This window comes from Apostichopus japonicus, chromosome 17 (assembly GCF_037975245.1).
Source record: "Apostichopus japonicus isolate 1M-3 chromosome 17, ASM3797524v1, whole genome shotgun sequence".
In the NCBI taxonomy this organism is placed as follows: domain Eukaryota; kingdom Metazoa; phylum Echinodermata; class Holothuroidea; order Aspidochirotida; family Stichopodidae; genus Apostichopus; species Apostichopus japonicus.
Genome location: NC_092577.1, coordinates 8,517,341 through 8,531,202, shown reverse-complemented (window position 1 = coordinate 8,531,202; position 13,862 = coordinate 8,517,341). Strand labels below are relative to the sequence as shown.

The 13,862-nt window shown below is 38.0% G+C and overlaps 3 protein-coding genes across 4 annotated transcripts in view; 2 read left to right on the top strand and 1 right to left on the bottom strand.

Annotated features, from left to right (window-relative positions):
• Positions 1 to 13,862, top strand: part of LOC139985116 (uncharacterized) — a 364,233-nt gene that overhangs the window by 5,570 nt on the left and 344,801 nt on the right. The gene's annotated exons all lie outside the window — the stretch shown is intronic.
• The window catches only part of LOC139985119 (uncharacterized), a 409,107-nt gene that overhangs the window by 119,178 nt on the left and 276,067 nt on the right, over positions 1 to 13,862 (top strand). The window lies entirely within an intron of this gene.
• LOC139985148 (cAMP-responsive element-binding protein-like 2) overlaps positions 1 to 13,862 on the bottom strand; it is a 246,692-nt gene that overhangs the window by 144,005 nt on the left and 88,825 nt on the right. The gene's annotated exons all lie outside the window — the stretch shown is intronic.

Sequence of the window (13,862 nt, the reverse complement as noted above, 5' to 3'; positions counted from 1 at the left end):
ATAACGTGTACAAATCAACATGTTGATCTCATTACAGACAAGAAGTCCATATTCATCAATTCTCTGAAGAGAAGGTATAAACTACAATATGACGCAATCCAGCCCATACCGTACATCAAGGACAGACTATATTGTGTGGACAAGGTATTTGTTGAGGGCGGTACAGAGATATATGTTGTTGAAGGAGCGACGAAGGAGAAAGAAGGACCATGGGTACGTGTGGACTCGTACAAAGATATCTTCACAGACCCTCGAATGAAAGCCAAACGGCGCATCATAGAAGCAGAAGCCGGGTATGGTAAGTCAACAGTAACCCTACAGCTCGCCTATGATTGGTGCAATGGCGTCAAGGATTCACCTTTTAAAGACGTAGAGATTCTAATTCTGCTCCGGTTGAGGCAGCTGAACAGCAAGATATCTATCTATCACGCAATTAAGCTGTTCTTAGCACCTAGCGATCCTCGAATCAAATCTTCTGATATTAAAGATATCATTGAAAGCTGTTCTTCTATTAAGGTACTCCTGGACGGGTATGATGAGTTTCCTGATAGGGATGGAGCTACCGGAAGTGACGTAGGACGTATCATTACCAGCAATCTGCTTGGGAATATTGATGTTACCCTGACAACCAGATATCTTCCGAAGGACTATGACAAAGCAAACACAAAGCGAGTGCGGTTAGTTGGTTTTGACGCAAAAGCACGTGACCAGTACATTCGCAAGGCTGTTACCGGGGAAGATGACGAAAGCGTTGCTAAAATTAAGCGCGCTTTACAAGCAAACCCGATCCTGGATGACTTATGTCAAGTTCCTCTCATCTTTGTAATGTTTTCTCACATGACCCACGAAAAGACACATTTTCAGAAATTCAAGTCAGTCACTGAGTTCTTTAGTTACATGATCCAATGCTTCCATAGTCATCTTAGTAACAAATCAATGGATAAAAGTGCAAAGGCGTATAATATTGAGTATGCTGTCAAATACAAGGAACTTAGTAAAGTAGCATTTGAAGGTCTCTGCGGTGAAAACCAACAGTTATCATGGCGTAAAGATGGACTCTGTGCACGACTAGGTCAAGGGTTTTGTCAACATTATATTGCAGTTGGTATCTTGGTAGAGGAAGAAGTGTCTGCTGTGACAAACGAACAGACTTCTGCTACAGACATACAGACAAGGACTGACTTACGGTTCTACCATCAACTATTCTGTGAATGGTTTGCGTCTTTTAGACTGGCAGAAGTTGTAGCTGCTGCAAGAGGTGCATCTGAGCTGAAGAATGTTCTTGATAAAGTGGATCCATTTAATCTTCAGTACCTCTATAGATTCACCTGTGGGATTAGCTCAGCAGTTGGGAAGAGAATAATAGAATACTTGAAGAGCAGGGAAGACGGTGATAAGTTTGCCATCCTCTGCATCCTGGAACAAACTGGTGAGGTAGATGGAATCAAGGACACCGTCAGGGATCTGTGTTCAAAGACTGTTGAGATCAGGAAACGATACAGCAAGCTTCTTCAGAGATCCACCATCCAGCTCTTGGAGATTGCATCTAGATTTAATGTAAGTATGTTCATCATATATGGAAACAGTTTTGTTACGTTAGTTTCTGTCAACTATACCAAAACAACATGAGATTGATTGATTAACTAAATATACAAAAAATCAATATCAAAAACATAATTAGGAAAAAATCCACTTCAGAAATATTTGCATTAAATTCAGCGACAAACATATCTAAATAAGTGTATATTACATTAAAATACACAGCCCGCCAAGAGAAAGTCACAGATTATCAATGTATTGTTTTATATCAAATAAACCTTGTTTCATCGATGACTGTTTCGTTATGAGATATCATTCAAACCTGTTGAAAGTATAAGCAAAGATAGTTCAAGAAATAAGTCTACTGAAAATAAATGTCTCAGATAAATTAGACACACAGCGTTCCATCCGTTCGTAAATACACCATTCAGATCTCTAAAATATGTAAAGAAAACCAAACTGTATACTCCAAAGGGTCAAAGAGTTAATGCAATAAACGCCACAACTGAGAGATTACTGATCGAATCTACACAAACCCGCAAAACAATTTGCTTTATTCACTTCTCAACATGGCCTTCTACAAAACGTGGAAAGGAACTTTATATTTAATACCGTACCATTCACTGGTAGTTATGTGAAACATGTAGTAGAGGTGAAAAGAATGATTTAAACTGAAACGCTATACAACACTGAATCACAAAGAACAAAGTAACAGTGTAGATTGATTCCACGATGTATTCGAGTTTTCGTATGGATATGTTGAAATTGATGCTGCATGAAGGTTGATAGTATTTTGACGTAGTGTGTTCCTATCAACGGAATGGACACTTCATGGCCGTAAATCAGGCTAATGTTTACCTAATGTATATCAGTTAAAAATTGTCTTAAAGGGTAACTCTAGGCCAGGGTTGTCCAACCTTTTGCAGAGGAGGGCCATATGGAATGATTATGATGAAGGAGGGTGCCGCATGAACCCTACGCTCGATTTTTCGATTTCTTGCCCGAAGCCCAAGGCAACAAAATGTGAGCACTGCGCGCGGAGCGCACTGATTTATTTTCCTTCCTGATAAAACATGAATAAAGTCCAGCCGCACCCCCCCCCCCCTCCGCTGAGAGAGTGTCACACAAACTGACCTGTATGCAGTTTTTTGGACCCAGAAGGTTCGAAAGATTGATTATATAGCTTAAAACTGTTATCAATAAATCTGCTCACTAAAATTTCGCATCGCAGAGCATCTCTGGCGGGCCGGACGCAACCCTGCGGCGGGCCGGACTGTGGCCCGCGGGCCGTAGGTTGGACAACCCTGCTCTAGGCAGAATTTTAAATCTAGGGTTAACATATCCCTTATAGTAATCTAGGGTAGACATATCCCTTATTGTAATCTAGGGTAGACATATCCCTTATTGTAATCTAGGGTAGACATATCCCTTACTGTAATCTAGGGTAAACATATCCCTTATGGTAATCTAGGGTAGACATATCCCTTATTGTAATCTAGGTAGACATATCGCCCCTTATTGTAACCCAGGGTAGACATATCGCCCCTTATTGTAACCCAGGGTAGACATATCCCTTATTTTAATCTAGGGTAGACATAACCCTTATTGTAATCTAGGATAGAAAAAAATGAGCTACTACCCACTTTGCATCATTAACATTAAACTGATAACTGTATGCACAGACTAATACGGAAGTATTACACAAAAGGAGGTGTGTGTGGGAAGAGGGTGGGGAGGAGGGACGGTTGCTTTTTCACGGCATTTTTTAGGGACAACTAGGCTATGTCACTACTTGAGTGGAGCACTAAAATAATACAACCAAGAAAAATGTTTGCCATGTGCCTCTCAGATACCGGAAATGACCCTTTCCAGACATTAAAAGGTGCACAAACACTCCACTTACGCGAGTCATTAGAGAGTCAAGAAATAAAAAAAAGTGGTTCTTAATTCGGGAGTATAGTACTTACCACTCTGGTCGCCATAACATGTCTCTGTTGTGCAAAGTTCACCTACTCTTTCAGAAAAAAAAAACGGGTATAATCAAATTCAGTTTTAAAATCGAATGCTCAATGTTTATGTGAAGACTTAAAAATGATCTGGCTTTTTGCCGTACACTACAAAGCGCCCTCACTTTTTTCAAGGCTTCACTTCTTAACGGCGATCCACTGTGCATTCTTCCTAGTTGAATTTCTATGATGAGGGTACAGTGACGTTAACATGTTGTTCAATTTTACCAATCAGTGTCCAAGACTGGGTATTCTTTGTCACGTCCGGAACATGTGTCGTGATTAGCAACCGTTAATGAGATTGGTAATCCGGTTAATCTGTGATAGTTTTAGTTATAATTGTCTTCGTTTATACTACAGTCGCATGCTAGCTAGAATATACTTTTAGAAATAAAGCCTAGCTTTGGTCCACGTCAAAGGAACAAACGTCGAACTGGCTTATTACAGTTGTTCTAGTTATTTGTTGATTTTATCACATATGCGGACTGGATGTAACATTTACCTTCCATACCAGTGGCGGCGGAACCGGGGGGGGGGGGCTTGGGGGGGGGGCTCAGCCCCCCCAATAAAAACGTTGAGGGGGCAAATGCATGATAAGCCCCCCCAATATTTACCAAGGCTCCGAAACGTGCATCTGCCCATTTTTCAATGCATACTTGTCGATCTGTCCGATGCACACGTATACTATACAGGTGTAATAATTTTAGTAAATGCTGGGGGACCCTCGGCCCGTCCCCTGGCTATAGACCACATTGTCACCCCAACCGCTTCTTCACGCCCCGTGAAAAGTGGAAGCAGTGAGTGTGAGTACCGGTAAGCTCAACACAACTTCGTCTTAGGCCAATGACTTGCCTAATTTCAGCCAGTTCTCCAACATCCCCTTACTCAGTGGCGAAGCGTCCATACAGTCAGGGCGGATGCCCCCCCCCCCCTGACGGACTCAAATAGACTGCTGGCGCCCTTTTAACCTTTCACTACTTTTTTACTTATTCGCGATTATTGACTATTTTATTGCGCTCTCATCTATCTATACACATTTGTCATATAATGTTGGTGTAATTTTCCGACAAAATGGCGACGACACCTATTTATTCTCCGTTTATCTGCAAATTAGCAAGGCCCGGAGAGGGTCATTTCCTGCAATCTAGGGAGTATCTTCACTCAAAAAATTTCTGTACGCTCCGCGCCAACCTGTGGTGGCGCTCCGCTTAGATAGTGTCGAAAGTGCCCCTACAGACCATTCTTGCCCCCCCCCACCAATACCCCTAGCTCCGCCACTGCCCTTACTACACTCAAAAAACGTCTTTGCGAGTACACTACAAGTAATAGCTACTCTCTTAAAACACCATCGGATATACAAATAACAATGTTTTTACAGACTTTTACGTGCAATCAGAGAAATTGCAGGCTTGAGACCCATATTTTAGGGCTAGGTATTCGAAGCATAAAACACTCGGGAAGTGCCGTTTCCGGCCATCTGGGGGTTTGAAAAAACCCAAAATTTTCTTGTACGCTCCGCGCCAACCGATGGTGGCGCTCCGCTTAGATAGTCTCCACACATTAGCCCCCCCCCCCCCAATAATTTTTCCGTTCTGCCGCGCCTGTTCCATACACGACATCTGTGTATGTGACTTATGCTGCTTGGGTGTATCAAGTCTGTATCATATCGTTTAGATGACTAGAATGAAACTAATTGATGCTGTTCGCTCCGGAATATCATTTTGTTATTAGTTCTAGAAAAGCCAATTTATTTGGGAGAAGATATTTTTTATCTGCATGGTCCTTTAATGCTGCCCTATAAAGTTGATCGGGACGCATCTAGAATATGTTCCTCTTTTCCCAATGAGTAAAAAATACATCTTCGTTATCCATTTTTTTTTTTTTAACCAGTTGATTTAATACGTAATGGAAGTGAAGCATCTTATCTTCAATCTGAAAAGATATCTAGCCATATATCAAAATAATGATAATATCAACTAACTATGAACAATTATACGATACCACGGGGTACACTTCTTATGATCTTTATATTTGTTTGTTGTGTAAACAGTGACTGCCATACAACGGTAGTAAAGTACGTTCTAAATTTAGTTTGTTGTGCAGGCTAAGTAAATAGCGATAACAATAGGCCAGCTAGTTCCTGATTACGAAAGGTACGGTAGGTTAGATGTGAACCAAATATGTTAATATAAATATAATCAGTTTATGATAACGATAGATATATACGAAAAGAAGGATAATGATATTAAAAAGGAAGAAAAAAACAATTACAGAACGGGAAGCCTTGTTTCAAAAGTCCCCTTTTCTCATGTGCTGATATGTAACAAGTAAAAACAGGTTTCGTTTTCTTTCTGGAAATCACTGGATTATGCCGCTCGAAAACATTTGTTGCTTTAATAATTTATTATCAAGTAACAATGGATGACACTTTATTGATTTAAATTTAACTGTAAGCTGAAATTTCAGTTGAGTTTATCACATTGTTTTCACCAAGCCAATGATTTTTTAAGTCAGTCTACAAGTCTTTCGCTCAAGTCATTTGATTTTATTGTAACTCAAGTCACAAGCGTAACAACTTCCTCTGAAAGAACCAAAACTGGAATGATAGAGTTATACATTATATATGAAACATTATTGTCTAGGTTTCCTTTTTTCATGTTTGTGTTGGTTTTAGCTGTACCAGGTGGCAACATCTGCTCCGACTGTTATTACAAAGTGCGCAATATAATTTGTAAGGTATACGATGGCTCAGAAGGAACATTGATCACAGAAAATTATGTTAACAGATGCTTTGTTGACTTTGCTCTGCTTACCTCGACTTCCGACCATCATTCCCGAAAAGAAAAATGACTTTACATGTTGAAATTGTGTGATTTCTTTCTGATATTTGATTTTTTTATAGAACAATTTAGACTGATATCACAAATTTTCGACGCTTTATCGAAATTGAAACGTTTATCATAAAGTTTTGACGTTTATCTAGAAATGTTCACACCAAACGTAAAATGAGAATATGAATTAAATACAAATCGATCATTTGATTAAATTGCATTTTTTCGCTAACAAAGGATCCAGCCAAATGACACAGTAATGTCGCAAAGTACAATTGCAGATGAGCGTAGCTATTGTCGTCGACACTAAAGAATGTCACAAACTGTACGTCTTGATCTAACAAGTGAACTAAGAAGTGATAATGCACCCCTCATCTCCAGCAACCCTTTCCGACTCACACACCTTCCTTTGACATTCAATGTATTCAGCCTGTCGGTGCAACGAATATCACCTTTAATTTGGGTTATTAATAATAAACGTCTCAAGAACACTCCGTCTTCCACGCCACCAAATTCCATGATACTAAACTACTGCGTGAACAGGGCTATGCGCTGCATGTTAGGAAAGATAGATGAACAGAGACCGTTTATAACCATCACACCTCACCCCCTCCCATCACTAGTTATTTCACTAAACTTGAAGACATTACCATGTGACAATCATCTCCCGTTTAAGTGATATACAGTTGTGATGTTACAGAGCACGTGACATGTCTCCATGCTGTGGGTCACATGTTTCATCTTACATCGAGTGAAATAGGGGCCTACTGTGTACTATGGAAACTGTGTACAACTATTACATTGTATGCAAATACTAACAACATCAAACAATCAGTCAAGTCGTTGCAGGCCTAAGGAAGACGAGAGGGGTAAGTCAACAATTGAAAAACAATCTGTTCTGTGAGAAATTTGGGAGCATCATACTGTCTGATGATAACAAAATAAACTCATAGGTAGCATGGATTAGATTTCAATTCTAACCAATACCCTACATACGGAGTAGTAGTACAACATACTTAGAGTAATAGTGTTATCATAAACGCAATGTAAACCAGAACGTCACTTACTTTGTAATTTCTCGCCAGTATGAGAAGAAACTATAGATACAATATTTTCTAACGAGCTGAATTGCTGATCGGAAATGACAAATCTTGCAGAATTGAGTTATGCGTACCTATGCAAAGAGGGTCGAAGGTAAAACAAACTTCACTTCTGCATACTTAGACTTATTCTGACTGTAAACAACAATTGATATCCAACAACCTTTGACCTCCATGAAAAACAAAAGGAACCATCTGCTCACCAAGGGCTACCAACAAACGAAGTTTGAAGTTCAAGTAACATTCACTTCTTGAGATATCCTGTTTTCAATGTTTGCAGCATTTGATCTCTGGTGACCTAAATCCCCTTTGACCTCCATGAAAAGAATAAAGAACATCTAATCACTAAGAACTACCAACATACTAAGTTTATGGTTCAAGCAACTTTCAATTTCTCAGATATCGTGTTTACATGTTTTACAGCCTTTGACCTATAATGACACCAAATTGCCTTTGATCTCCATAAAAAACAATAGAGATGAGTTGCTATTCTTCTAGGTCAATAAACAGTCTAAGTTCAATCATTTTTTACTTCTTGAGATACAGTGTTTACAATATTTTTCGCCTATGACCTCCGGTGATCTGTCAAATGACCCTTGACCTCCATGAACAAAATAGAGAACATCTACTCACTAGGGGCTACCCACACACCAAGTTTGAGGTTCAAGCATCTTTGATTTCTTGAGATGTTGTGTTTACGAGCCAAAGTGTCACATACACACACATATACACCCACACGCCATCACCATCGCATAGATTCCTTCGGCCTTCAGCAAGGAATGAAAACTACAAGAGCTCACACATTTAAGTTCAGTTGGATTATATTTTACATAAAGCTTAATTATACAAGTATAAATGAACAACTAAAAACAGGCTGGGAATGATAAACAAATGAAAAGAGGATTTAAGTTTAAACTGTTACACACAAAATAATCAGCATCTCATGAATAATTATACATAAACATGAAAGAGTATCGATACATAATTAGCCTTAACAAACCATCCTTGAAATTCATTGTATTTTCAGTTAATTACGTTTCATATTACCTTTCATGTTAATTTTCTGTATATAAAGGCGAATATGAATTGAGAAGGTTGGGCCTACAAAGTATACAGTCTCTGGCCATATACACCATTCATTGTGTATTAAGATATTTATCACTCAACCGCTTGAGGAAGCATTGTTTATAACACAACCACCATTCTTTCTATGTATTACGAAGACCAACATTGTACTACAGCAGTATTGATAGAATTAGAAATACAACCATATATAGTAATGCAGAAATATGACGGTGAAATGTGACCAGAAAAGAAATATAGAAAAGTATAAACAGAAACAAAGAATATGATAATAATGCTGATGCAGGGTTAACGGAAATCAACGGCTAAGATTCAATGCACAAGGCATCTCGTAGGTTTGCAAAATGATGCTGAGTATAGTAAATTAGTTTTTAGACTTAATGGTTAATTTAAATAATATAGCACATTTAAGTAACTAGTCAGCGAACTATCATAGCATATTCTGACATCAAAATATGGAATACTGTTACATTTAGAAGATTGAAGATTCAATGCACAAGCTAGGCATCTCTTAAGTTTGCAAACCACCCATTATACGTGCCACGTATGCAAATCAACCCATTATACATTACACATACCACAAGTGACAATCAACCCATTACTCATACCATGTATGCCAATCAACCCATTATAAATACCATGTAAGCCAATCGACCCTTCATACATACCATGTATACCAATCAACCTATCACACATACCATGTATGCCACTCAACCCATTATACATGTATGCCAATCAACCCATTACACATGTAGTTGCCAATCACCCACCATACATACCATGTATGCCAATCCACCCATTATACATACCATGTATGCCAATCAACCCATTATACATGTAAATGCCAATCACCCACTATACATACCATGTATGCCAATAAACTCATTATACATACCATGTATGCCAATCCACCCATTACACCTACCATGTATGCCAATCAACCCATTATACATACCATGTATGCCAATCCACCCACTATACATACCATGTATGCCAATCAACCCTTCATACATACCATGTATGCCAATCAACCTATCACACATACCATGTATGCCAATCAACCCATTATACATGTATGCCAATCAACCCATTACACATGTAAATGCCAATCACCCACTATACATACCATGTACATATGCCAATCAACCCATTATAGATACCACGTATGCCAATAAACTCATTATACATACCATGTATGCCAATCCACCCATTATACATACCATGTATGCCAATCAACCCATTATACATGTATGCCAATCAACCCTTCATACATACCATGTATGCCAATCTACCTATCACACATACCATGTTTGCCAATCAACCCATTATACATGTAAATGCCAATCACCCACTATACATACCATGTATGCCAATCCACCCATTATACATACCATGTATGCCAATCCACCTATTATACATACCACGTATGCCAATCCACCCATTACATATACCATGTATGCCAATCAACCTATTATACATACCATGTATGCCAATCCACCCATTATACATACCATGTATGCCAATCACACACTATACATACCATGTATGCCAATCAACCCATTATACATGTAAATGCCAAACACCGACTATACATACCATGTATGCCAATCAACCCATTACACATACCATGTATGCCAATAAACTCATTATACATACCATGTATGCCAATCCACCCATTATACCTACCATGTATGACAATCAACCCATTATACATACCATGTATGCCAATCAAAACATCATACATACCATGTATGCCAATCAACCCATCATACATACCATGTATGCCAATCCACCCATTATACATACCATGTATGCCAATCACCCATTATAAATACCATGTATGCCAATCAACCCATCATACATACCATGTATGCCAATCCACCCATTATACATACCATGTATGCCAATCACACACTATACATACCATGTATGCCAATCAACCCATTATACATGTAAATGCCAATCACCCACTATACATACCATGTATGCCAATCCACCCATTATACATACCTTGTATGCCAATCACCCATTATAAATACCATGTATGCCAATCAACCCATTATACATACCATGTATGCCAATCAAAACATCATACATACCATGTATGCCAATCAACCCTACATACATACCAAGTATACCAATCAACCTATCACACATACCATGTATGCCAATCAACCCATTATACATGTATGCCAATCAACCCATTACACATGTAAATGCCAATCACCCACTATATATACCATGTACATATGCCAATCAACCCATTATACATACCATGTATGCCAATAAACTCATTATACATACCATGTATGCCAATCCACCCATTATACATACCATGTATGCCAATCAACCCATTATATACATGTATGCCAATCAACCCTTCATACATACCATGTATGCCAATCAACCTATCACACATACCATGTTTGCCAATCAACCCATTATACATGTATGCCAATCAACCCATTATACATGTAAATGCCAATCACCCACTACACATACCATGTATGCCAATCCACCCATTATACATACCATGTATGCCAATCCACCTATTATACATACTACGTATGCCAATCCACCCATTACATATACCATGTATGCCAATCAACCTATTGTACATACCATGTATGCCAATCAACTCATAATTCATACCATGTATGCCAACCAACCCATTATTCATATCATGTAAGCTAATCAACCCATTATACCTACCATGCATGCCAATCAACCCATTATAAAATACCATGTTTGTCAATGAACCCATTATACAGCATAACTAAATTACTCATATGCACATATTAGCTCAACGTTTTGACACGTCATGCCACCCTGCCAACACCCTACCCCACCCCCCCCCCCCATCCCCTAAAGCAAATATAAAAGAGATAGAAACTTAGTTATTTGGATTTTATAGTTAAAATAAATAATATAGCACATTTAAGTACTGTAACTAGTCAAGAAACCATCATAGCACATTCTGACAAAGAAATATGTAATAATGTTACATTAGAAAATCATAAATGAAGAAAAATCATTATGAAATAAAGATGGGCATTAGGGTAAGGAAGTAACATAAATAATACCACTAAAAGATATAAATCCATCAATGACTGTTAACTTAGAGATGCTAAAATGCACATCTCACACAAACAAGAAAAGTCCTCTCTACTGGAATGTCAGCGTTAGATACTACATCAGTGATAGACTGAAGACTTGAGTAGATGACGTCTGAATTTACAAAAAAAAAAATGTGAATAAAGAAACATAACAAACTCTACAAAGATAGAAAGTGTCATGACTATTATCTAACCTTTTCTAGCAGATTCGATACTACTGTATGTGACTGTGCTATGCAATCTCAACAATATAAATATTTGTCATTATTGGAGATTGGGTTCTCAAAGTTGTAAAACAAAAGAATGGCTTAGTGAAATATATGTATTCAATGAATAATATAATGGATAACATCAAGGTATATTTGTTTCAACTGAGAGAGTATTTCGAGATGGGATCAATACAATTTGTGTTTGGGGCTAACAAGTTGAAAAGGCTTTGGTTATTCAATGCACAAAACATACACAGCAATACAGTAGCATGTTAACAAAATGTTCACAGAAAGATTGTAGCTTGTAGAAAAGCACCATACCAATGTACCAAGAATTGGAAAGAAATATATTTTGTGCATTCCAAACAAAATGAGAATTAATAAAGTGACCTGTATCTGTAATATCTTGTTAACCAAAGAGAAAAACCTACATCTCAGGTTATGATAAATAACATCTCCTTTGGTATTAGTCTGTCAATAAGTCATATCAAAACAGTTTGTGCTTTCACTTGTTATCATCTAGATTTTGGAGGAAGGGTGAAAGGAAAGGCTGGTTTAAGGTATAATAGATGCCTTATTGTATCATGTCACAAACTGGGCTCTACCCCAGGAGCTTGACCACGTTTTTGCAGTGGGGGGATGTTATGTTGTCCAGATGAGGAGGGTTGAAGAGGAGGGCTGTGCCCCGCTCATTAAGATATTTGAAAACATGAAGGGTACTGTACATAGATTCAAACATGTGCTATGTTTTGTCACTCTTGAAACAATCTTGAAGATTTATCAACTGTGTATGCTGTACTGCATATATATATACATGTTATATCTTCATATACTGTACTTGAGAAATTTATTGTAAAAGTAGTTTCTCAAAGTAGGGATCAACCCTTTCTTCTTGATTTTATCTTGATTTAAGTCCCCATGAATAATACATGGTTGCAACCCTGCTGTACTGTACCCTCTGTCTCGATTTGATTTTTGTTGAGGGTGGTTGGGGCGGGGGCGGGGGAGGGGGGCAGGGCATTTGGCCTACAGCCATGCTAGGGATGGCCCGGATGGGTCAATCATCATTACTACTACATTTGTGTAATACAACGTTAAATCTTGCCAATGTATACAACATTAAACGTTTGCAGTTTAGAACAATTTCCTGTGAGCAATGAAAATAGTTAAGAGTAAAATGTTACTTAGGTCTATCTAGGATAGCAGTGAACATGGCATCTCATGGCTTCATGCATATATTCAAAAGTTATTTTAGAGCTATGACTACTGGCAATACTAGTTATATGGTGATGTAAGATCTAAATATAGATGCCTGGAGAATCCCTAATTCATTCGCTCTCATCTGATTTATTGTATTAATGGGTCAAAACGATACCACGATTACAGGTGACAATGCACATGTAACTTCAAAGACTTGATACTTCATAGTTTCTCAATTTCAGACCAAGGTTCATACTACAAAAACTTAGCTTGCCTGGCATATGGGCAATCTTGATTTTCTAAACAAAGTCTTCTGATGAACTGATAATTTAGGAATATTTCAGTAACTGTCTCCAGTTTAGAGAAATCTTCCATCAATACTACAATATAGTAATAAATTTTATTCAATATAGTTACCGCTACACAATTAAACAGGTGGAAACTTAAACAGTGCATTTAATGTTATTTATGAAACTACTTAACAGGCAAGCTGTCTTCACCTATATATGGCATGTAGATTTGATCAGAAGGTATCCAACACAAACTATTACCATTTCACAAACTGACTTTTGAGAAATTATTATGTGAAGACTCACCCGACTCTCATCCACAAAGGAAGTTATGTCAGCAGTGATGTGTTCCCACTTGATTTTTTCTTTCACTTTCTTGGAGGAAATGTACTGAAGAAATGTTGATAACTGTATTATACACCTGAAGGTTAGAGAGAAAATACAAAAAAAAATCAACTTTCCATTCACTAGATTTATCAAGGTGAATA